Here is a 27689-nt window from a genome sequence, read left to right on the forward strand (position 1 = left end):
TAATAAAATAAAGAAAGAAAGATAATCATACTACAGCATTAGAACAAGAGGGGAATGTAGAAACAGAAAAAAATTCATGCATCATTACCTTAAAGAAATGCTAAGAGGAAAACCTATAGGAATATTATAGTGAAATTATGAAACCCCCAGCTGAAGAAGAAAACATTATGAGCAATAAGGAAAAAAAAAACAATACAAATATGGCAGTCACACAATACCTAACATTGGTGACTCTAAAAGACCATGGGTCTTGTAACATTATAACCGAATAGCAAAAGAACTGGGGTTGCAACTGAAAGTAAAATTCCCAGGAAGCATAAACCTGAATGAAAAAAAATGAATATTCAAAGAATTCCCAGAATTTCAGGATTTTGCTGCAGAAAAACCTGAAATCAATAGAAAATTTGACATACAAGATTCAAAAGAAATACATGGTACACATTAAAGACTAATTACAAGGGACTCAATAAGGATTAACTGCTTGCTTTTTATGAGGAAATGCAAGAGACATGTCTAACATTCTTATTAGTAATTGAGTAGTTCAAAAGAAAGATTGAAGTAGACTTGAGTATGATGTGATTCTAAAAATTAGCCATTTAGGAAAGATATAATAAGCAATTTTCTCATATAAATGAGGTGTATGAGGAAGAATTGACACAGAAGAATTAGATGGTAGAGGAAGGCTGATAGTTCTGGAACTCTACTCTCATTCTGGAATGGCTTAAGAAGGGAACAATACATGTATATACAGAAGGACATAGAAGACTTCTAAATTCAGAAAAAAATAAAAGGCTAAGGGTATAGGGAGCTGGGAGAGGATAAGGGAGTAAACCCCACTAACATCAAATCTGGGTTAAAGAGAGAACAATATATACATTTGAAAGGGGATGAGTCTTCTAAATTTATAAAGAAATAAGAGAGTGAGAGAATAGAATAAGAGGGGGATATAGAAGGGTGTTTTATTTAATAGGAGCAGGAGCATATGGGAGGGATCTTTGGAGGGGGAGTAAATTAAATAACAGGCAGACAAGGCAGTGGGCAAAAGTAAAGTGAGGAAGGATAGGAAGTAAGAGATACTCACAAGTATAAAATAAATTCAGAAGTAGAATTTCAAAGAATTTATCCCCTACCCAACTCTGAACAGAAAGAGAGTATCACCTTGCATTAGAAGTCTTATCTATTTGGGTGGAATAGGGATATCCAGAGTGAGAAGAATGTTAATCCTATCTTCTATCAACCCCTTCTTTTGAGAGATTGGACAAGGAAATAGAATAGGGATGGGGGAAGCTTGGGTCCCACTAATTTTAATAACTGGCTATGCATATGAGAAAGAAATATCATTTCTCTCAGAAGTTTCTGAATTTCCCCATGATTTTTGTCAAAGAAATCTGAGTAAATGCAGTGCTATACACCAAATCTCCAAAAGATTCCCACTCCTTTTCTTCTCCATTGTTGCCAACTGTGTTTTGACTCAACTTTTCCCCCAATTCTGCAACAAACTCCTGCTCAGAGGAGCACTTTAATATGTTGACATTGAATCTTCTGATAGTCATGTTGACTTGGAGCTGTTATTTTTGTTGAAAATGAATATTTGACTTGAAGAGGATGTCTACAATCAGTCTAGCTATCTACACCACAAGTCACTTTCCTCACTCTCACATCTTCACTCTCTCTTCTCCTTGTAATGACATAGTCTATTAAATGTCAGTGTTCTCTAGGAGGATACATCCACTAAGTTTCATTACATTTAGGTAAATGTAAGACAGTATTGGTGATGAGAAGGTAATGAGATGCACAAATCTTCAATGGTAAGTGACCATTGCTGTTCCTGTTTCCAAATCTATTTTTCCCCATGACTGCCTGCCAAGTCTGGTAGTCTGTGCCTACTCTTGCATTAAAGTCTTCTGGAATGATAAGGTTTTCCTCTTTTAACTCATTGATTATCAGGGTCTCCAGGTCTTCACAAAATTTTTTTTTAACCTCATCAGGAATTGTCATTGTGGGAGCATATATATGCATTGATAATGGGGGCATGGTGCTTTCCTGCAAATATCAATCACATTTTCATGAGTCTGTCATTCACACCTTTGGTAAGCATACAAGCTTGTTGACTAGATTAGTTTCTTTTAATTAGATATTTTATTTCCCAATGACATGCAAAAACAATCTTAACATCTTCTTTTTGGTAAATTGAGTTCCAAATTCTGTCTCTTCCTTTTTCTCTCCCCCAATCCATTAAGAAGGCAAGCAATTTGGCTTAGGTTATACATGTGCAGGAAAGCAAAACACATTTCCCTATAAGTAATGCTGTGAAGAAAACACACACAAAAAACAAAACTCCAAAAAAGTAAAGAAAAAGTATCTTCAATGTGCATTCAGGTTTCAAAAGTTCTTTCTCTGGAGATGGAAAGAGCCTTTCATCCTAAATCCTTTGGAATGTTCTTGGACCATTGTATTGCTGAGAATAGCTGTTATTCATGTAGATTATCATAAAATATTACTGTTATTGTATACGATCTGCTTTTGGTTCTGCTCATTTCACTTTGCATCAGCTCACGTAAATTTTTCACGTTTATCTGAGAGCATTCTGCTTATCATTTTTTTTTTTTAGGTTTTTAAAAATTGATTTTTTTTTTTAGTTTTCCTTTCCATAAGATATTGAGTTGCAAATTTACTCCCCTCTGCCCACCCCAAGACAGAATGATTACCCCTTCCTTCAACCTGCCCTTCCTTCTATGCCACAGCTCCTTTTCATTATCCCCATCTCCTCTATTTTCTTGTAGGGCAAGATAGATTCCGATGCCCTATTATCTGTATATCTTATTTCCCAGTTGCATGTAAAAACAATTTTTAACATTGATTTTAAAACTTTGAGCTCTAACTTCTCTCTCTTCCTCCTTCCCCACCCATCCTCACGGAGAAGGCAAGCAATTCAATATAGGTTATACATGTATAGTTATGCAAAACACTTCGTTGAAAGTCATGTTGTAAAAGACTAATTATATTTCCCTCCATCCTATCCTGTTCTGCATTTATGCTATTCTTTCTTCTGACCCTATGTCTCCTCAAATGTGTTTACTTCTAATTACCCCCTCCTCCCATTTGCCCTCCCTTCTATCATCCCCCAAACCCTGTTTATTCCCTTCTTCCCTATGTTCCTATAGTGAAAGATAGATTTTCATAGCAAAACGAGTGTGCATGTTATTCCCTCATTAAGCCAAATGAAATGAGAGTAAAGTTAATTTTTTCCCTCTCATCTACACTCTCTTCCCCTCCATTGAAAAGAAAAAACTTTTTCTTGCCTCTTTTATGTGAGAGATAATTTGCCCCATTCCATTTTCCCTTTCTCCTTCCAATATATTCCTCTCTCACCCCTCAATTGTATCGTTTTAGATATCATCTCTTCCTATTGAACTCACCCTCTGCCCTCTGTCTATATATATATAATCCCTCTGACTACTCAAATATTGAGAAAAGTCTTAAGAGTTGCATATATTATCTTTCCACATAGGGATGAAAATTGTTCAACTTTAGTAAATCCCTTATGATTTCTCTTTCCTGTTTACCTTTTCATGCTTCTCTTGATTTTTGTCTTTGAAAGTCAGATTTTCCATTCATATCTGGTCTTTTCATCAAGAATGCTTGAAAGTCCTCTATTTCATTGAATGACCATTTTTTTCCCCTCAAGGGTTATACTCAGTTTTGCTGGGCAGGTGATTCTTGGTTTTAATCCTAGCTCCTTTGACCTCTGGAATATTATATTCCAAGCCCTTCAGTTACTCAATGTAGAAACTGCTAAATCTCGTGTTATCCTGATTGTATTTCCCCAATACTTGAATTGTTTCTTTCTGGCTGCTTGTAATATTTTCTCCTTGACCTGGGAGCTCTGGAATTTGGCTACAATGTTCCTAAGAGTTTTTCTTTGGGGATGTCTTTCAGGAGGTAATCAGTGGCTTTTTACAATATTTATCTCACCGTTTGGTTCTAGAATATCAAGGGCATTTTTCCTTGATAATTTCATGAAAGATATTGTCTAGGCTCTTTTTTGATCATGGCTTTCAGGTAGTCCCATAATTTTTAAATTGTCTCTCCTGGATCTATTTTCCACGTCAGTTGATTTTCCAATGAGATATTTCACATTGTATCCTACCTTTTCATTCCTTTGGTTTTGTTTTATAATTTATTGATTTTTCATAAAATCATTAGCTTCTATCTGCTCTATTCTAATTTTTAAGAAATTATTTTCTTCAGTAAGCTTTTGGACCTCCTTTTCTGCCTGGCCAATTCTTCTTTTTAGAGCATTCTTCCCCTCATTGACTTTTTGGATCTCTTTTGTCATTTGGGTTAGCCTATTTTTTAATGTCTTATTTTTTGGGGGTTCTCCTTTAGCAAGCGGTTGATTCACTTTTCATAATTTTCTTGCATCACTCTCTTTTGGCTTTCCAATTTTTGCTCTACTTCTCTTACTTGATTTTCAAAATTCTCTTTGAACTCGTCAATGTCTAGAGACAAATTTGTATTTTTCTTGGAGGCCTTGGATGGAGCTTTCATTTTGTTGTCTTTTGTTTGCATGTTTTAGTCTTCCTTGTCACCAAAATAAGATTCTGTAGTATAATGTTTTTTCCTGTTTTTGCTCATTTCCCCAGCCATTTACTTGACCTTTTGAGCTCTTTGTCAAGGTAGTTCTCTACTTTCAGTAGAAGGAGGGACTTGTACTGGCAGCCACTTGATCACCTCACAATCTATGAGCCTAGAAATCCAGAAACAGTGGCTGCAGCTGCCCCTCCTGCTGCTGTGGCTACTGTGCATTCAGCTGACCCTCCCCTTTGACATTTTATCAATTGAGGATGGCTTTTATTCTATAAATTTGACTCATTTTTCTATATGTTTTTGACATGAGGTCTTTATCAGAGAAACTAGCAGTAAGAATTTTTTCACAGTAATTATTACTACATATTTCCCTCCATCCCATTTTCCCCCTATTTATTCTACTCTCTCTCTTTTCACTCTGTTTATTCTCAAAAGTGTTTTACTTCTGATTTTTACCTTTGTCAGTCTGTGCTTCCTTTTATCATCACCCCACCCCCTTTTTCATCCTTTTCCTGTCTTACTTTCCTATATGGTAAGATAGATTTCTATCCTCATTGGATTGTGTACGTGATGAGAGTAAGGTTCACAAATTCCACTGCTCTATCTTTCCTTTCACTGAAAATTTCTTTCAAGCCTCTTTTATGTCAGTTAATTTACTCCATTCTACCTTTCTTTTCCCTCTTCTCCCAGTGTATTCTTCTTTTACGCCATTAATTTTCATTAGATAATCATTCTATCATATTCAACTCACATCTGTGCCCTCTTTCTAACTGCCCTGATGATGAGAAAGTTTTTATGAGTTACAAGCTTCATTTTGAATTCCTCGTACTTTCTCCTGTTTACTTTTTTCTGCTTCTCTTGGCTCTTGTATTTGAAAGTAAAATTTTCTATTTAACTCTGGTCTTTTTATCAGGAATGCTTTAAAGTCCTCTATTTCATTGAAGATCAAACTTTTTAATTCTGACATATTATATTTAGTTTTGTTGGGTATGTGTTTATGGGTTGTAATCCTAGCTCCTTTGTCCTCTAGAGTGTCATATTCCAAGCCCTTCGATTCTTTAATGTAGAAACTGCTAAATCTTATAGTATTCTAAATGTTGGTGTATATTAGAATTTTTTTTTCTGCTTCCAGTATTTTCTCCTTAATCTGGAAGATTTGGAATTTGGTTATAATATTCCTGGGAGTTTTGATTTTGGGAACTCTTTTAGGAGGTGACTAGTGGATTCTTTTAATTTCCATTTTACCCTCTGCTTCTAGAATATCAGGGCAATTTTCTTTCATTTGCCAGTCTTATTTCACTCAGAGGTACTTTTTGAATGCAATACTTGCAGAGTTCTCTTGCAACAAGATCTGTTCACCTTTCAGGCCTACAAGATTTTGTTTTATCCTTAAGTGTGTGTATATTCAATGCACTGATGATGAGTGGAATAATCTTTGAAAAAGATTTTTTTTACTTTTTTTTGTGTTTTGATCATAGGGTGGGATCCCCACTTCCCCAGGCAAGCAGACCAGGGTTGGGTAAAGCAGACAATTTTTAGGGCACCTTTTCTAGTGCCTTCCTCTCATCAGAAAGTGAGCAGTCTGAGCAGTACGGTCCTTAAAAAAGCTTCTCAAACACCTATGGGGCTGTTGAATCTCACTGCTGTTTCAGTCCAGTGAGAAGACAATTCTATGCCCTGGGCCACTTGTGTGCAGGCTTGTGACTATAGCTTCTAGTTTATCTGCATGTTCTTGCTTGTTACCACAGGACTTTGACTTAGGTAAAAATGACAAAATGGTATGGGTAATGTCTTTTGATTTGCACATAAATTGGAGTTAAATGAGGCAGAGTTATATGAAGTTGGCCTCACTCTTCCAGAGTCACTGAAGTCCTGTGGCAAGACAAAGTCAAGATGAATGATGATGTCTTGGGATGCAGTGGATGACCTTAGCATCTTTGATGTCAGTCACCTTCATGGGCTTTGGAATTCTTCTCATCTCTCTATTCCACTGGGAGAAGTCTTCACCCTGTGAAGACAATCAAAATAAGATCTTTTTGCTGTTTTTATTTTAGTATAATCAAGTGCCTCTGATTGACTCTTGCCTTTATCAATCAAGAATCTTTACAAGGAGTAAAGTACAGAAACAAGAGTTTCTTTAACTAGAAACGGTGTACGTATTTGTGTTGTTAATTATTTTAATGTGATTAAAGATCTTTCTCACCCATTGATGGGCCTACCCACTGTGGGAAGCTTGATTAGGGGAGTTGCTTTGTAGCAGAATCCCAAGTCTTTTTCTTTTTTCTATTGAGGCACTGGATCAAAGGGCTGTGATGCCCTCTGGCTCTAACAAAAGTATAAATACTCTGAGTTGAAGTTTTAATTTGGGGCTTCGCTTTTGTAAGAAGGTTTGAGTGCCAGATAAGGACTCTGGGAACCCTCTAAGGAGCCTCCTTGCTTTGAGAACCCAGATGCTGTGCTTCCCTCTCTGGTAACAATAGTCAGATAGTTGGGTCCAATTGTCTGTTGAATTGAGGCAGAGGAAGGCATGTCTGTTGATCTTTTGATTTCTCTGTATTTTCTTTGAAATTCAGAGTGCTGCCTCCCTGAACTAACTGAATGATATATGTTCTTGGTTAAAGGAATGGTACAGGTGCTTGATTAAAGTGATTGTAAACCCTCAAAAGTTGCCATTCCTTTTATGAATGCAGATTGAAGAACTTCGGATAGCAGGCCCCTCTGTGTATGTTGGGGTGCTTACTGTTACACTCCCCAACTCACAGAAGGGTCTGATACCTCTTGGTTACTCTCAACCTGGTGTAGCCAGTCTGCCAAGACTGTTTGCTGAGAGGTGGCCACTGAGCATGCTATAGCTTCTTGGAGGCACAGGTGAGAGTTGAGTGAATCACCTAGATACAAAATTTGGAAAGCAGCCCTGAAAAGGGCTTAAAGACCTCACACCAAAGGTACAAGCCTTCCCTGAAAACACTCTGTACCCCACAAGTAGAAGTAGAAAGGACAATCCTTGCTTTCAAGGAGGTTACATTCTAATGGGGGAAGACAATACCTTTACAAAAATTGAAAAGAAGTCCTAAGTTAATAGGAATTATTCCTGTAAATAGGAATATTCCACGTCTCTCATTTCTTGTATGATGAATATGTGTGTGTGTGTGTGTGTGTGTGTGTGTGTGTGTGTGTATGTGTGTGTGTTAGTGGGTGGGAACTGATTTGAGAAATAATATGCTGAATAATAAAATAAAGACTTGATTTAAATGAAATATCTAGTTTCTCTAGAATATTTCTAATCTCTCAAATACAAGACAGTTTTGAACATCAAAATGATTTTAGTAAGTAATTAATAGAACAACACTTCTAAGGTTTTCTTCATTATTTGTCAAGATACTCATCTTCATTACATTACATTTGGAAGACATTTCATTTGTTAAATAAATGTTTCATATTATTAACCTTAAAAAATAGCAAGAAATTAAATATATTTCTTGGAGAGAAAAAGAAAAGTGAAATTTTTATTTATGTGAAATTTTTTTCTCTGTTAAAATTAAAATGTGAAATTATCTGAAAGTATTAAAAAATGTTAAATGTTTCCAAATCCTATTCTGGAAAGCAAATTGGATCTTTTTATCCATCCTGCTGCCTCTTGCCAATTCCTTATTCTTGCAATATGAACATTCCAATGACTGTGGGCAGCATCTCCATATGGTAAGTGGGATGTTTTTGTGAAATACTTTAACTACAGCTTTTTCCAAAATGGAAAAAATTTGGGAATCCTGGGAAGATGAGGAAAAAAGAAGCAATCTAGGATATGATTCCCCTCTCATGACACCAAATAAATTAGAGATATCTCTCAAAGAAAGCAAAATAAACAGTTATGGGAAGAAAAATTTAAAAGAACCTACAATAAATACTTTTTACAGAAAAGCCTTCTGAAGACCTCTTATGGAATTTTTGGTACTCTGAAAATCTCCTGCCATTTGTAGTTTTAGGAATTAGGAATTTTTAAGGAATTAATCTTTTCCATGCATGGAGTTTGGGGGGAGTAGGAAGGAAAAACCACACTCCTTGGACCAGTTTTGATTCCAATCCCAAGGCTGGAGAGGAAGGAAAATAGACCAAATTACAAAGCATACTCCATTTGTATCCCCAGATATTCTCTTTAATATCTTTGATGACTAGCCTCCCATGAGTCAGTTTAAGGAATGAAAACAGTCAGATACAGAGAAGGATGAAGATAGAAAAACAGAACTGAGAAAATTGATGAAAAATTCCAACTTGACAGATTTTTTGACAGCTGTCTCAAAAGGGCACCTTTATTCAGTGAGAGCCACAGATATTGTAATCCTATATTCCTGAGAGAGTTGAGAGAAGAAAGCAAAGGCTGGGTGAAAAAAAACAATAAAAGAGCAATGAAAGAATTAATTTTCAATATTTTAAAAAGATACTGTGTGAAAAAAATCCCAAATATTTCATAGGGCAAGAAGATGAGCCAAAAGTAGTTTCTTAGAGGCATACATTTTCAGACTTGGCTAACATAAAAATTTGTTTTACTTAGGGGAGACTTAGTGGGAAAAGAACATCAATAAAACATTCTTTTTAAAAAGTAAAACAGAAAAAAATATATAGCAGAGAGTAATAATAAAGGTAAATTCAAGGAATTTGGGATAAGTCATGGAAAGGAGGAATGGAGTGTTGGAGGGAGAATACTGGGAGATATTGATGTTAGCAAAACTACAAAGACCAAAAGAACAATTAAAAGAGGAGGCATCATGTAAAGGAAAGGGTGTATCCCATTTAGAAAACATTGGGAACTTTGTAAAGGGTGAACCTCTTTCCATTTTGAGTGTGCCATTTATTTTTTTACCTTTTGAAGGATGTAAAAGGTTTACTTATTTGAGTGCTCAGTCAAAAATGTAAAAGTCAGGAAAATTGCTAAGCATAGACTTTTCCCCAGGACATAAATTGTTTCACTTCCTTACCAACTCTTCATGGGTCAACATAGGAGATTAGAGTTTAAAAAACTGGGGAACCTTTGATTACAGAGCAGTGGCAAATGACTATTGCCTGGTTATGGCACAATTTACAGAAATGAAAATTTGGACTATGACTGAATAGTCAGTACAAGTTAGGGTAAGGTGTGTCACTGAGGGGACCCAGTTTCATAGCAAGAATAATTATTTTTATAATGATCTTACTTTCTCATCTCTTTCTTAGAAAGTTGTAGGCTTCAGAGCACAAATTCCAAAGGTGATTTGGAAGATTGGAGTCCCAGGTTGCCTTGCTCATCCCAAAATAATGCAACAGTATTCTCAGTCGATGACTGCTGCTGAGACTGAATGAAACAGGAAGCCAATCTTAAAATCTTTACTAGAAAATTCAGTTTTCCCTGCCAAGAGTTTTATCAAATGATGCAAACATCTGTTTATCCCCAGTTCCTGTGTGACCATGGAAGGGCCTTGTGACTTTATCATCCTTTGGAACACAGGGAGAATAGTTTTTACAGACAACCAAATGAGCCTTTCCAAGACTAGAGTGTGGGTTGTGAAGACAGGAACCTAAAATACCTATGAGGCCACTTGCATCTCACTCTGCCTGGTTAAATGGCTTAGGAACATTGACTTTGAGAAAATAACTTGGGTTATTTATAAATCCACTGTGATTTTCAAGTTTATTTTACGCATTTCTGAATATGAGTTCCTCTTGGTTGAGGATGACTCTCTCTATCTAGATGCACTAAATCCAGAGCAAGGAAGAGAAATATATAGGGCACTTAATTTCAGTTGTTTCTGTCTCTTCAAGATTCTCAGATACAATGTTCTGTTCCCACAGCATAGGCAGTGCTTAACATGCCAGATCTCTCACTGAGGGCTACTTTTAGAGACAGTTTTATAGTTCTTAGAGAAAGCCTTTGAATATATTTCCCTTAACATGAATACAATGGGACAGAGAGTCCTACTAAAATTGTATTAATTGAGAGATTTTTTTTTCCATCGTGAAGAGAATATGTAAAGAAGAACAATTATCAAAATGGGCTGATGCTAATGCTTTTTCATAAAGGCAATAAAGAACTTAATTCAGTTTTCTTTTTTTAATATTTAAACTTAATTATTTGATTGCCCTCCTAAATTATTCTGGAGGTTCCTGGAATAACTTAACTCATTTAAAAATCATTATTCATTAAGAAAAATTTATACTGAACGTTTAGCCTCAGGATCTGTATTAAGTAATGCTAGCTAAAAGGTCAGTAGGCAGTAAGTATAAAAGGGATTTTTAAGAAAAATGGAAAACATGACTTAACAGATTTTGACCTCATGGGACCAATGTTGCTTATTGTCCTTGAGCACTTCATTGTTCATGACTAGGGATAGGAGCTGAATTTAGTATTTTCCTAGTAGAGGGTCTTCCCAGGTGAGGAAATGTCTTCTATCAATGAAAGTTGTCACCTTCTTTGAGATTCAATTTTGGAAAGTTGTCTGGGGCGCTATGAGGTTAAGTGACTTGCTACACGACCAATATACATGTTAAGAGAGGGAGAAACTGAACCCAGATCTATCTGGCTTCATGGTTTCTGGAATAATTCTCTATCCACTATGACATACTGCCATGAAAAGACTGAAAGTGAGAAAAAAACAATTTTCCCCCTGATCAAAGCTGCTTGATGGTTAGTTTTTCCCCAGATCCCTCTTTAAGTCCTAATATCAGAGCCCAAAGTTTGTCTGTATTACATCTGTCTTCTGAAGTCCCTGAAAGCATTTTCTAAATATCTCAATCTTCATACAATTATGCAAAAGTCATTTATTGTTATAACAACTGTCCTTTGGTTTTCACAATGAGCACATTGGATAATTGATCAGAAGAACTTTGTGTGGGCTTGTTCTCACCTGATGCATTATGTCATGAATTAAAGCAGTCAGAACTATTTTCATAAATGGTAGAAGGAAAGGGAAATTGAGATCTTTCTTTCTTCTGTAAGGTGTTTCGTGACATGGGGCTTCATTTTACTAGAAAATGGGACAAGAGGGAATAGCATTTGGGAAACAAAAATACTTTACCATTTAGTTACTACATATCAGCCAAGGTCGTTGAGGAGGATTGTGAGATAATCACATTCAGTCAGTACTAGCTCATTAAAGGAAAGTGTGTTTATCTTTTAGACTTGCGAGACCTACCAGGGAGGTCCAGGTTGCTATGGAAAGATTTGTTTCAATCACTCCTGGTTTATATTTGTAGTTATAAGAATATAGACCTGACCTTCACCTAAATAATTTTTTTAAGACCAAAGTAAATGACGTAAATAAATTGTGGGAAAGCAAAGATGGAACCACCCAGATTAAACATGTACTGATTATTTTAAACCCCATGCAGGGCTCTGAAATGGCTATATTGTGGCTACATGCTATAAGACACACTTTTCTATATGCTTCCTGTTAAATTGTTACTATGTGTATCTCTCTACTCTCTGATCCTAGAATTTTTGAGCTACTGAGGAGAAATGGAGTGAGATTGGAATATTAGGGATAGGGAGGTGACTTATGATTTCATTTGATATAGATACCACGTTGTTTGAATGCAAAACATACATTTGCCAAAAAGACAATTTTATGGAGAACTTACATGGGGCATGGTGCTCAGAACAGCCAATACAAGGACACCCTCAAGGTCTCTCTCCAGAACTTCTGAATTGATTGTGTGACATGGGAGACATTGACACAGGACCTCTTAGCCTGGCGTGCCCACATCAGAGAAGGTGTTGTGCTCTATGAGCGAACTAGAATTGAAACAACTGAAAGAAAACATAGGATGCACACATTTAGAGTATCTACCCCAGGTGTTCACACAGACTTTATGTGCCCAATTTCTGGTGGAGCTTTACAAGCTTGTATTGATCTGATCAGCCACAATCAGACACGTTGAACCTTGACTTTATCAGAGTGATGTCATTTTGGTCCTCTTCAAGAACGAAGGACAACAACCAACCAGATACCTCCTGGTTATCCAGGTAGTAAAATTCTCTCTACCAGTGTAGTTTAGCATTTTCTCCTCAATTGATAGTCTTAGAGGGTTTCTGAGGTATTACATGACACGTCCAGTGTCATCCAGTCAGTGTGCGTTAAAGGTTGAACTTCGGCCTTCCTGATTTCAAGGTCAGTTCTCTCTCTACTGTGGAACTATATAGATAATGATTTTCTTTAAAGTTTTTCTTTAGCTTTTTGCTTAAGTGGAATTCCATCAGTACTTCTCCAGGTCTGAGGGGGAGCCATATTTCTGATCAGGATGGGAGTAACGTGCTTTGCTTCCCTGGGCAAATGGGATTGATATATTTTTTCCAAGCTGTTTTAACATCTGCCATTCTCCCTCCTACTGACTAATAATAGAAAGAATCCATATTTACATAAAGAAGCATTTTCATTATAATAACTTGCGATGTAGGTAATATGAGTGTTATCCCGATTTTACAAATCAGAAAACTGAGACTCAGGGACTTGCTGATTGTCACACAGCTAATTGCCATCTAGAAAAATACTTATTAAAGTTGTATCATAGGACTTAGAACTAGGAAAGGTCTTAATGATCACCTTGTCCAAGTACCTCATTTCACAGATAAGAAAACTGATATCCAGATGAATTTAGTGATTCATCTAAAGTCACAGAGGTAAGTAGCAGAGTTTGAATTTGAATCCAGATTTTCTAATTTCAGATCTAGTACTCTTTCTATTATGTTTAGTACTATTAATTTCTAAAACTAATTGCTAAAACTATTTTTATCCTTCTAAAATATTAAACTAAAAAAGAACTATTTTCATCCCTGTAGCTATCATTTATGAAGGGAAAGAAGAGAACCAAGGGAAAGAAGAGAACAGGTGAGGATTTCTATGGGAGTAGTAAAGTTTGCTAAATTGGGAGGTGTACTTTATGGATCCCAGTATGATCCAGGTATAGAATGTGGCTCAGTTCACTGTCAGTTGCTTCAGTCAATCTTTCTTGATTATACTATTATGTATTGAGTAGAGAATACTTTGATACATTCACTTTTGTCGAGTTTCTCCAGCACCCAAATCACTACCCCATTCATCACTGTAGAGGACTTCAACCCTAACCACCTAGTAACCCTATATTCTGAGGACTTCAAGAGAAGGAGGGTCAGGTAAGGATTTCTTGCTGCCATTAAGACAGATATTCCCAATCTGGGGGAAAGAGGGTCCTATATAACCCAAGAATCTATAGATAGATTTCAAGGGTTCTATAAATTAGCTTTTTGGAAATATTTTGATTACCCTGTTTTAAAATAATTGGTTTCATTCATAATCCTATGGATTTTATCTTTAAGCATTAAAAAATATTATTTTGGGAAGATTCCACAGACTTTGCCACAGTCAAAGGGGAATCCAGGACACATAAAACATTAAGGACTTCTGCATTAGAGAGAGCATATATTTCAGTAATACTGTTCATGTAAGTAGCTAAGTCTATCAATAATCAGAAGGCAGTGAAATCTCTATTTTCAAAAACACCAATTTGGAATTTGTGGGAATTCTTATAAGGCTAAATTGAAAAAAATAGTTTTCAAGAAGTTTAATAACAATGTGTCATGTATATAGCACTTTAAATTTTACATAATAAACCCAACTCATCACAGTAGAAGATAGAAGTAGAATATGGGGTAGTGGACTTGAAATAAAGAAGACCTGGATTCAGATCTCACCTATGACCTGTTACCTGTTAAGCTCTCTGAGTTTTAGGTAACTCCCAACATTAATTTACTTAGTCATGAAACTCTTATCATTACCACATTAGAGCCTCCCTACCTTGATAACATCTCTAATTTAATAATATGGCACTTTAAGTATATGACACTTTAAGGTTTGCAAAGTGCTTTAAATATATTGTCTGATTTGAGTATCCCATCAACCCTATAAATGTAGACAGAATAGAAATTATTATTCTTATTTTACAGACTGAAATTGAAATTGAAATCTATAGCTATTTGAGAATGATTATTAATAACCAATATCTTGGGAAGACTCAAAGATTCCCTTCCCTCTTCTTCCAAAATTTTGATGGTAAGTTCAATTTTCTTGTAGGATATTATTGATAATGAGATTGCTCTATTTCTCCTCCAATCTTGGTCAGACCCCAAACAACCTTTTGGGAAGAATTTAATCTAAGGTGGGGAAGCCCATTGTGTTCTACTCAACTGGGTGGAGATAGATACTTTTGTCTAGATGATTGAAGGCTAGGGATGAATAGAGATAATTTCTGTGTCTAGGGGTCATTCTCAGCTCCCAAACCTTTAAAAAGGGTACACATTCTTAGAATGGATAGCCTAAAGCTATGGGTGTTCTGATATAGAGATGCTTTCCTTATTGGAGAGCTACTCAGTCCTTCATTTTAATATAACTCTCCTCCCATCTCTTGTTAGTCAAGTTGTTTGATGGATCATCTACTGTTTGGAAGGGCATATAAACTGGGAGTCACCACCATGATGGTCTTTGGTCTAAGAAAGACGGTCCAATTAGCATCCTTTTTTCTATTAAGGCATGCTGGTCTTTTTAATAAAATGACTAAATTATCCAGAAATAACTAGCTGTGTCAGAGGTGGGTTTGAATCTAGATTTCCTGATTCAGATTACCACTATTCCAGGCTGCTATTCACACAATAAACAACAATGAACATAAGAATAATGAATATGTTAACTATAAAAATTTATTCATTAAGGACTGTCTATGAGGACCTCTGCTTGGCAATATGTTGCTCTAGTCATGTGTACTAAAACTTACCATAGTTTGTTTCTTGAACAACTCTATGATTTGTGGCATTTCTCGCAATTAATCTTAATTAATTAGTCATTACCATATTTGTCACATAAAAATACTGTGACATGTTCAATTGATAAGAGAAACCCTTACGCTTTTTCTCTTCTTTCCTTCCTTATATTTAATATTTTTTAAAAAATAGAAGATATTATAGCTAAGGTTTTGGGTTTTTTTTGGGGGGGGTGGCAGGGTTGATGCTCATTATTTTTTAATAATTGATTCATTTATTTTTAGTTTTCAACATTCACTTCTATAAGATTTTGAGTTTTGAATTTTCTCCTCCACTGATCCTCCCTTCTCCCAAAGATAGCATGTAATCTGACAGAGACACTACTTATACATTCATATTAAACATATTTTAACATTAAAGAAGAATTAGAACTAATGGGAGGAACCATGAGAAAGAAGAAACAAAACAACAAAAGAAAAGGATATTAAATAGTGTGCTTCCATCTGCATTTAGACTCCAAAGTTGTTTCTCTGGATGTGGACAGCATTTTCTATAGTGAGACTTTTGGAGGTGTCTTAGATCCTTGCATTGCAGAGAAGAGCTAAGACTATCAAGGTCAGTCACATAATGTGGCTGTTATTGTGTTCAATGTTCTTCTGGTTCTGCTCATTTCAGAATCATTTCATATACATTTTTCCAGGATTTTCTGAAGTCCACTTGCTCATCATTTCTTATAGCACATTCCATTACATTTATATCCTAAACTTGTTCAATCATTCCTCAATTGATGAGGATCCCCTCAATTTCCAATTCTTTGCCACCACAAAAGGAGCTGCTATAAATATTTTCGTACATATTAATTCTTAATTTCTCATTTTTATGTTCTCTTTGGTTTACAGACCTGGAAGGGGTATTACTGGGTCAAAGGGTATGCACAATTTTATAGCCCTTTGAGAACAGTTCCAAATTGCTCTCCAAAATGGCTGACCTGTAACTTCCTTAACTTTTCCTCTAAGAATTTGGATGCTATACCACTTGGTACATTTATGTTTAGTAATAATATTACTTTACATTCTATGGTATCCTTTTAACAAGGTGTAGTTTCCTTCCTTGTCTCTTTTACTTATATCTATTTTTGCTTTTTCTTTGTCTGAGATCAGGATTGCTACCCCTAATTTTTTTTTTTTTTTGCTTCAGCTGAAGCATAATATGTTTTGCTTCAGCCTTTTACCTTTACTCTGTGTGCATCTTTCTGCTTCAAATGTGTTTCTTGTAAGTAATGTACTGTAGGATCATGGTTCTTAATCCATCTGCTATCCTTTTCTGTCTTATGGGAGAGTTCATCCCATTCACATTGACAGTTATGATTACTCTCTGTGCCTTGCTCTCCATCCTGCTTATATTTTTCTCTATCCATTCTCTCTTTTCCTTTTCACTAGAATTTTGCTTTTGACCACCTTCTCCCTCAGTCTTCCCTCCCTTTTATCAGCCTCCTCCCTTTTCTTCCCATTTATCCTTCCTACTTCATCCCTTCCTTCTATCCACTCCTCCATTTTCTTTACCTTTTGTACTCCTACTTCCTACAGGGTATGTTAGATTTCTATACCTGAGTATATTGTTCCCTCTTTGAGCCAAATCTGATGAGAGTAAGGTTCAAATAATGCTCATCTCCCTCCCTTCTTTCCCTGTACTGTAATAGGTTTTGTGCCTTTTCATGTGATATAATTTACCTTTCTCTTCCTCCTCCTTTCCTCTTCTCCCAGTACAATCCTTTTTTACCAATTAATTAGATTTTTATAGTCATATCAAAGTCAACTTATACCCATGCCCTCTCTCTGTGCATACCCCTTTTAAATGGTGTAATAATATTAACCTTTTTGTATTTAAAGATCGAATTTTCTGTTGAGTTCTGGTTTTTTTATCAGGAAGGTTTGGAAGTCCCCAATTTCATTGAATATCCATCTTCTCCCCTGAAATATTATGCTCCAATTTTTCTGGGTAGCTGATCCTTGGTTGTAATCCAGTCTCCTTTGCCTTACAGAATATTATTATTCCACACCCTCTCTTCTTTTAATGTAGAAGCTGCAAGGCCATGCATAATCCTGACTTTGGTATCATGACATTTTAATTGTTTCTTTCTGGCACCTTGAAGTATTTTCTCTTTGACCTGAAAATTTTGGAATTTGACTACAATATTTGGGATCTCTTCCAGGAGGTGATGGGTGGATGACTATTTTACCCTCTGGTTCTAGGACCTCAGGGCACTTTTCTTTGATGATTTCCTGAAAGATGCTGTCTGGGTTTTTTCATCATTTTCAGGTTGACCAATAATTTTCAAATGATTTCTCCTGCATCTATTTTCCAGGTCAACTGTTTCATCAATGAGGTATTTTATGTTTTCTTCTATTTTTTTCATTCTTTTGTTTATGTTTGACTGATTATTAATTTCTCTTAGAATCACTAACTTCCACTTGCACAATTCTAATTTTTGATAAATTGTTTTCTTCTACTAGATTTTTTAACTCCTTTTCTATTTGGCCCATGATACTTTTTAAGGAGTTCTTATCTTCAGTAAGTTCTTGTGCCTCCTTTTCCATTTGGCCAATTCTACTTTTTAGTAGCTGCTTTTTTTTTTAGTCAGTTTTGTTTTCTATAATTAATTTCCTTCCTTTTTGAAGCTATTGACTGTCTCTTGCATAACGCTCATTTCTTTTCCCAGTTTTTATTCCCAATTTTTATTCTACCTCTCTTATTTGACTTTAAAAATCCTCTTGAGTCCTTCCAAGAAGGATTTTTGATCTTGTGACCAGTTCATATTCTGCTTTGAGGTTTTGGATGTGGGTATAATGTTGTTCTCTTCTGAATTTGTGCCTTGGTCAACCCTGTCCACATAATAAGAATCTGTGGTCATTGTCCATTTCTGCTTTTGCTCAAGGTGTTTGCCTATTTCCTGGCTTTTAGAGTTAAGGCTGCTAGAGCTTAATGGGTACTAATCTAACCTTCTTGTGCTAGGAGCTTGGAACCTCATCATTGGCTTTGTGTGCTGGGGACTCAGGTGCTGGCAGCTGTAGTCTAAAAGGGTCTGGCAGCTTAACTGGTCCTGAGCTGGGGTCAGCAACACTAGAACTCTTAGGGTGAGGGTGGGGAATCTGGTTCCTGGGGGATGCCTGTTCACTTGGGCCTTGCACTGGAATGTTTGACTGCTGGAGGATGCCTGCCAGCATGGAGCTATGCTTTCTGGAGTTGTGCTGAAGCACCATGAGATTTAACTGTTGGAGAACGCTGGTACACATGGTGGTTTTCTGGAGTTGCTGTTTACTGGTTCCCTTGCCAGTCCTAAGGCACTCAGGGATCCTAGTATTGATGCTTGCATGTTTCACCCCACTGGGGCTCAGGATCTCTCCTTGGTTTGCTGAAATCAGGCTTTCCAATGACTTGCTGGGATGCCTTCTGTGTTGTGCTGTGAGAAGGGCCTTTACTGTTAATCTCCAGCTTCCTGGGCTACAAGACTGCTACACCCTATCTTTCTGCTGACTCAGCTGTCCCAGGGTTTTTCCTGGGGCAATATTTTCTGCATATTCAGAGGTCAATAAGAGAGGTTGAGAGCAACTTACTTCTTACTCTCTTATCTTGACTCCTGGAAGTGGAACTCTGATGCTCATTTTTGTATGAGATAAAAATTATTTGGGGAAAATGACAAGAAATGGAAACATCAATAATCTTCTGACCACTGAGCTGCTAACACTTTACAGCAACAGATATGTCTCAGGTTGACCATTTGTGCTAGTTAAGCAACAACGAACTTTCAGTATTTGTCATCAGAGAATTTACTCTAGCTGACCGAACATGAATATTCATTCACAACTCACCAGAAATGGGCTTGGTTCAAAGCTTATTGCTTTCTTTATCAGCCCTTCCTGCTTAGTTAGGTTCAATCTCTCCTTGTCCACTGAGTATGAGTGAGATGAGGAGATTGTGAAGACCTTTCATAATAAAAATATGGGGAATATTGGCTTTTCTAAATAAAATTTCTCTTCCATAAAGCCTCTTTCCCTGGACTCCTGAGTTTCAGGTGTCCAGAGCTTGTGGATGGTCAGTTGGTTCCCCTCTACCCCTTACCAGCTACCAGTTTTCTTTGTGAAAGTGCTGTGGGCTGTAGCCAAAACTTGGAAGTTACTCTAATCTCCCCTTTGTTTGTTGTACTGTTGCCACATCAACACTACCAGCTCCCCCTTCTCCCCTTCCCCTCCTTTCTAAAGCCACATCAGCATTTAAGTTCGATATTAGATGAGGTAATTGCATTGGGATAGGTGAAGATTTCCCAGGGTTTGTCTAGTTTTTCGCGCTTAGATTGTGAGCCTGCCTCCCAGCCAATGGAGAGGTGGGATGGTGGGGAGGTGGGATTCTCTGCATTAGGGTATAAAATTGTGTTTCAATTTCTGTAAGTTGCCTCCTTCCATCAGATTCCCTGACCTGGTGGAGGGATGCCCCTTTCTCGAGAATTGTAATAAATTTCTTTTCTCTGTTCTTATTGAGAAGCCTCTTCATTTATTTAACATTTTGAGTAAGGGTCTTTTTATCCTATACAAATGCTTCCCTACTGTCCACAAACATGCTGATGTCTCCCCCATTCTCAAAAAATTCTCACTTGATACTTGAATCTCCACCAGTTGTAATCCCATGACTCTCTTTCCTCTTTTGGCTAGCCACTTTGAGAGAGGCCATATAGAAGAAATATTTCTACTTTCTTTCCTCTCATCTTGACTTTCTACAGTTTGGCTTCTGACCTCATCTTTCAATCAAAACTACTCCGTCCAAAGTTACTGATCATCATTTAATTGCCAAATTTAATAGCCTTATTTTATTCCTCATTTTTGGCCTTCTTTTAAGACTGTGGCACAATCACCCTGTTCTCCAGGATACTCTGATAGAGCAGTAGATAAAGAACCTACCTTAGAGTCAGGAGGACCTGAGTATAAATCCAGCATCAGACACTAGCCTATTGGGCAAATCACTTAACCCAGTTTGCCTCAGTTTATCGTTTGTAAAATTAGCTGGAAAAGGAAATGATAAACCATTTCAGTATCTCTGCCAAGAAAGCCTCAAATGGATTTATGGAGAGTAGGACAGTACTAAAATGATTTAGCAACAAGGTTTTCAAGACAGTGCTCTCGTTTGGTTCTCCTATTGAGATGACTTTTCCTTCTCAGTCTTCTCTTCTGGGTCTTTGTGTAGATCATTCATGCTATCCATTGGTATCACACACGTCTCTCTATCCTGGATCTTCTCTTTTCTCTCTGTATTCACTTGATGATCTAATCAGCTCCCAGAGATTCATTTATCATTCTTATGTGGATGATTCTCAAATCAATTATCTATCCCTAATCTCATTGTTGAACCCTAGTCTTACATTTCTATTGCACCTATTCTATCTTCCTACTGAACATCTCATACTGGATGTCCTATAAACCTCTGAAACTCAATAAATCCAAAATTCAATTCCCTCTCTCCCCCACAACTCCTTTCCTTTTCCTAATTTTCCTATTATTGCCAAAAAGGATGACCATATTTCTAGTCTCCTGTGTCATCCTTGAGTCCCCTTTCTTTCCTTCCTCATATTCAATTGAAGGCCACCAATTGTATTTTTATATTTCTTATGAACTCCTCATTCTCTCCTCTGACACCATCACCAAGGTACAAATCCTTATTACTTTAAGCCTGAACTGTTACAATAGCCTACTGGTTCATCTCTCTGACACAACTCCACTCCAGTCCATCCTTCAATGAACTGTTAAAATGATGTTCCTAAACTTTAGGTCTGACCATGTCACTCCCCTCAATAAATTCTAGTTATTCCTTATTACTTCCAGGTTGAAACATAACATCCTGTGGCATTAAATCCTTTCAGAACTTAGTGCCCCCTTCCTGCTTCTTACTGTTATATTTCCAAGCCTGATTTACCTTATATGCTGCCATATTCGTTGTGATACAGTGAAATTTGCCTCCTTTTTATTCATTAAAAAAGCCATTATATCTCTCTGTTTCTGGGCATTTTACCTGGTTGTCCTTCACACCTGGGATTTTCTCCCTTCTAGGTTCCTTCAATTCCCAGCTAAAATTAAATCTTTTCTTATTCCTCTTTAATTCTAGCACCTTGTCTCTATTGATTATCTTCTTTTTATCCTGTCTGTATCTTGTTTGTACACAACCATCTGTGTATTCTTGCCCCAATAAGAATGTGATTTCCTTGTGGTATGGGCTGTGCTTTTATCTTTCTTTGTATCTCCAGTGCTTAACATAGTGCCTGACAGATAATAAGCAATTTATAAATGTTTATTGATACACTGAATAAAACCCAATAAACAAGTCTGAAAAATATAACTATTTTCTTAAAACTGTATCAAATGTGATTTCTGATATTCAAGAAAAAGGAGGAGGTTGTACATGATAGCCTATATTTATAATCTCAAATACTGGGAAGAATGAGGCTTATGGATGGCTTGAGCTCAGGAGTTCTTTGCCACAGGGCTAAATTTATGAGATATCACCACTAAATCTGACACTAATATTATTAGCCTTCATGATCAAGGCCATTAGCCTTCATAAGGATGGGTGAACCACCGCAGGGTGGAAATTAAATGGATCAAAGCAGTGAGATTTTGGTTAGTTGCCACTGGCTCAGATAGGGAAACATAGTGTGAATTAAACCCCCACCTCCCCAAACAGCAACAAAAACAGGGAAGCAGAATAGGGAAGGGAAGGGAAAATGGGAGTGAGATAAATAGTCAATAATCAAATAATAGTTAAATGAAAGTGGGATAAATAGATTTAAAGGAAACATGGTACATAATTTTAGATCAATGTATTATCAAACCTGGAGAGAAATTAATGACTTTAATAAGACATAATGAAAGCTTTGTTTATCATTCCATTGAAGAGTCCATTTCCTTTTTCTTTGATTCCCATGTATATTAACTTCTAGACTTCTCCTTGCCCACTAAAATTTGTGGTACTATTCTTAAAAGTATCTTCTGAGTAACAAGGACATATCACTTCAAGATGAGTAAATTAAGTTTTCAAAGTTGTCTAAGTGATCTTCTTAAAGATAGTATAATCCAGGAAGTATGGTCCTTCAGGCTCTTTCTTGAAACTACTTCACAGTAAGTAATGGAGTTGCTGGATTTGATGACTCCCACAATTTAAATATATGTCTATTTAGAAAATAGTGCTTAAAAGGCCCAGGAAGATGAAATAGAATATCTTAGCCAAGCCTGTCAGGTGCTGTAGTTTTAAATATCAAATATTTATATAATGTGATCCAAGAGAACATTTGCCTTGAAAGTAACTATGATCTAGAGATTTGGGGGCTCTGTTTACCATAAGCAGTTACATGGCAGGTCTTCTGGTAAGGCAAATATACATAGGCAATAAACTACTGTGAATGTTAGAGAAACTGTTCTTACAGTCATTTTACTCATATGACTTGGCGATACCTATGTACATAAACTATAATAAGGATCAAAACCATCTGTAAGGCTTGCCAGCTTTGAACATCTATTTTAAAATGTATGTCTAGTTCTTGGTTTATAGATGAATTTAAATATTTTGGTAGTCAACCAGCTGCATAAAAATCATGGAGAGGATGACATTTTTTTAAAAATGAGTTCTAAGTTTTCTTGCTAGAATTTATAAAATCACAAGTAAAATATAGCAAAATCCTCTTACAACACTTGTCAATGTCGACAAGCTAACTGTGTTGCATCAAACTTTTATGGTATGTCATTATCTGTGAACATGATCTGACTCACATCAATCTTGATCTGTGTCACAAAGTGACCATGAAATTTTGTTGCATACTTCTGTGGGCATGTATTAGTACTTACAGTATCTAAAATGAAAGTTAAAAAAGACATTTAGGAGGTAAAATACAGGTTTTGTCTAAGTTATTATGAATTACCCAAAACTGTCAAATTCCTCATTTAAAAAACAATCTTCCCCCAGAATTACAGGAGTGTTGGATTTTGAGTCAGAAGACTTGGATTAGAATCTCAGCCCTGAAATTTACTAACCCCTTACTTTTGTTAAATAACCTCTCTGCTTTACTGCTGAGGTGTACTTTAAAATAGAGTCTATGGCTAAAGTGGATTCATGATTGCTGAAACATTTGGGTAGTCACATATAAGTCTTATGTTTTGGTTTCTTTTTTCTTTTCTCTCATTTTTTTTCCTTTCTGTCTTCCCTGGGCACTTGAACTTAGAGAAACTATTCTATAAAGGAAAGCCACTAGGAGTTTTCCAGTTTCTAATTTGAAGTATTTTCTTTTAAGGTTAGAAAAATCTAACTCTTGGTTTTTCTCTAACACACTAGACTCAGATATGCAAAGTTTTATCCCCATGCTATCTGCTATCTGTACACTGATAGAATCATACTTCCCTCCAAAATCTCCTTCTGAGTAGACTATGAACTTTGTGAAGTCAGTGATTACAGAAAAAAGGTGTGGATTGTTTGTTATTTATGTGACTTGACTACCAGTTGATCATTTAAAGCAGGTCAAATCAAACACAGCTTGAAGTGAGTTACTTAGCCGGAAAAGAATCAAGTAATTCACTTATTTCATGCTTAATTAAATATTAAAGATGATGACCAAACAATGTCAAATATGAGTATTTTTGGTCCAGTCACATATTAAAAGTGATTTGAAATTAATGTTTTAGAGAAATAGTAATTTACATAAAGATTAAAAATATGTAAAGATTGGTAGATGCCACCAAAGATCAAAAGAAAATGTAAGGAGTTATGAATAGTTTCTGCCTTGAATATTTATTGGGTTTTATCTTTATAGAGTTACCATGATCTCATTAAAAAAACAAATTAAAGGTTTTGAGGAAAGCTCTAAATAATGAAGAAGAAGATGGGTTTACAATCCATGAGTAATATGAATGCTGAAATTGGGATTATTCCTGGGGCTATTGGAGGTAATGTTGGCACCTTTACTAAATGTTAATTTTTTAAAAGTCATGCATGGATTTCATCAAACTGTCGTATTGTCTTTAATATTTTAATTTCTAGTAAGATGCTTTTAGAAATATATAAGATTTGCTACTTATTGATGTGATTATAAATGCACCAAAAAAAGGAGTTAGTTTTCCTACCTCTCCATGGTTAGAATGATGATTTCCTTAAAAAGTCTGAAAAATTTCCATATCATTATGTGATGTAACTTTTTGGCAACATCAGTGTATTGGTATGAAAAATAGGGTACAAAAATAATGGGAAATAACTCTTATAAGCCATCAATTGAAGCCATTAGCCACTAACAAGATTATATAGTCTCTGATAACAGGTTTTACTCTTTTTATTAGTAGTGTTGCATAATGGATCAAATACTGGAGTTGGAAATAATAGGCCTAGGTTCAAATTCTGCTTGAAGACACTGAGTTATTATGGGTATGTTACTTCATATTTCAAAGCCTCAATTTTCTCAGCTGTAAAACTGAATAACATGACTTCTGTACTACTTACCTCACAGGGCTGAGGAAAAACATATTGAGAAGATTGAAACTATCTACATTTAAATTATTGCTTCTAAGAGGCCTCAACAGCTGTGATATAGGAGAGAAGGAAATTAGAAAATAGTTTCTTTGAAGCAAAATCCACTAATGGTTTGAGAGGCAAATTTCAGAGAGTAAACATTCAAAGGCTGAGGGGACAATAAAATCATTATTATATCATGAAGGAAATGAAACCAAATTCTTAATAAAAAAATTCAGCATAGAAATCAAGAATAACTTTAGGAAACACCAGAAATAGTTCAAAAGAGAAATAAAATTATCAAAATTAAACATTAGGAATAGAATTAAGTCAGAAATTAGAGCTCTTAAAAGAACATTAAAAATTACAAGTAAAAGAGAACTGAATTTGGAAAACACATTGGAAATTTTGTCCAAATTAGCAGAGACTCTAAAAGAAAAAAAAAAGAAAGCTTTATAATATAAATATATAGAAGTTGACGAAAATTAGGCAGAAGAGAAACAACATGTAACATCAAAATAGCACATGAATTTTATGGGAGCTAAATCACCTGACTGCATGGACAAGATGAAAAGAGATATTTTAAGGACCATAGACTTTTCATGAAAACATAATAAATATATAAGAAAAAAATGCTCAGAAATTTGGAATAAAGACAAAAATTCTCTAACCAATGAAATTCACAAACCATCACTAGAAAAAAAAACTGTCCTTGAAACTCCAAGAAACATAGTAGTTAAATTGCAATAACACATAATTTGTTAAGCAGTCACTTTGAATAACTCAAGCTTATCCAGTAATTATGTGAAGTTGGTAAAAGAAATAGGTTATTTCCAAAGCAAAAGAGCTCAAAAGATCTCAAATACCCCATACCTCTGAATTGTTTTAATTGTGTCTGGCACTTCATGACACATTTGGGGTTTTCTTTACGAAGATACTGGGGTAGTTTAACATTTCCTTCTCTAGCTCATTTTACAGTTGACAAGTTGAGACAGAGTAAGTAACTTGTCCAAGGTTACACAGTTAGTTAAGTGTCTGAGACCAGATTTGAGCTCAGGAAGATGAATCTTGCCCAGCTCTATATCCAATAAATCACCTAGCCTCCATTACCTCCTATCTAAATAAATCAAAAGTATAGGTGTCATCCCTATGCTCAATTTTAGGTTCCTATATTATCTTCTTATTCTTATTTTATATTATCTTACTTGGTTATTTCATTAGCTCCCATAGGTTTTACTTATGATCTGTAGACAGATGATTCCCATATTTATATATTCAGCTTTAGTCTCCCTCCTGAGCTATAGTCATACATCATCAACTGCCTTTTGAACTTCTCAAACTGGATGCTCCCTTAGCTCCTCAAATGCAGCATTTCCAGTATAAAACTCATTATTCTTTGCCACAAACTTTCCCTCTTTTTTTTTTTTACTATTTTATTTGTTTTCAGTGTTCTGAAATGACTTTCATATACCTTAGATTATTTCCCCACCCTCCTCCTCCTTCTCCCCTACCTTCCCCCTCCATCCCTGACACAGCATACAATTTTATATAGGTTCTACACATACAGTCCTATTAAATATATTTTCACCTTAGTCATGTTACATAGAAGAATTAAAATGAATGGGAGAAATCACAAAACAAAACAAAATATAATAAAAAGAAAATGGTCTTCATTCTGGGATCAAATTCCATAGTTCCTTCTCTGGATGTGGAAGGCATTTTGCCTTAAGAGACCATTGGGAATTTTTTAAATCCTTGCATTGTGATAAAGTACTAAGTCTACCAAAAAAATTCCTCTCATACTGTGGTTGCTGCTGTGTACAAAGTTCTCCTGGTTATGCTCCTTTCACCCAGCATCAGTTCGGATAACTCTTTCCAGGCCTCTCTGAAGACTTCCTGTTCATCATTTCTTGTAGCACCATGGTATTGCATTACATTCAAATGCTACAATTTATTCAGTCATTCCCCAATTGCTGGGCATTCCCTTGATTTCCAGTTTTTGGTTACCAGAAAGAGCTGCTATAAATATTTTTACATGTGGGACCCTTTCTCATTTTTATTATCTCTTGGGGATACAGTCCTAAAAGCAGTATTACTGGGTCAAAGGGTATGCATATTTTTGTAGTCCTTTGAGCATACTTCCAAATTGCTCGCCAGAACGTTTGGATCAGCTCACAACTCCACAAACAATGAATTAGTGTTCCAAATCTCCCACATCTTCTCCAACATTTAACATTTTCCTGTTTTGTCATATTAGCCAATCTGATAGGTGGTATCTCAGAGTTGGTTTGGTTTGCATCTCTCTAATCAATAGTGATTTAGACCATTTTATCATATGACTATAGATAGCTTTATTTTCTTCCTCTGAAAACTCCCTGTTCATATTGTTTGACCATTTGTCAATTGGGGAATGACTTGTATTCTTGTACATTTGACTCAGTTCTCTATATATTTTAGGAATGAGGCCTTTTTCACAGACACTGGTTGCAAAATATCTTTCCCAGTTTTCTGCTTCCCTTCTAATCTTGGTTGCAGAGGGTTTGGTTGTGCCAAAACATTTCAATTTAATGTAATCAAAATTATCCATTTTGATCTTCATAATGTTTTCTATCTCTTGTTTAGTCAAAAATTCTTCCATTCTTCACATATCTGACAAATACACTATTCCTTGTTAAACTAATTTATTTATAGTATTAATCTTTATACCTCGATCATGTACCCATTTGGACTTTATTCTTGTGTATGGTGTCAGGCATTGGTCTACGCCTAGTTTCCACCACACTGTTATCCAGTTTTCCCAACCATTTTT

The sequence above is a fragment of the Notamacropus eugenii genome, chromosome 1 (genome assembly GCF_028372415.1).
Source record: "Notamacropus eugenii isolate mMacEug1 chromosome 1, mMacEug1.pri_v2, whole genome shotgun sequence".
Taxonomy (NCBI): domain Eukaryota; kingdom Metazoa; phylum Chordata; class Mammalia; order Diprotodontia; family Macropodidae; genus Notamacropus; species Notamacropus eugenii.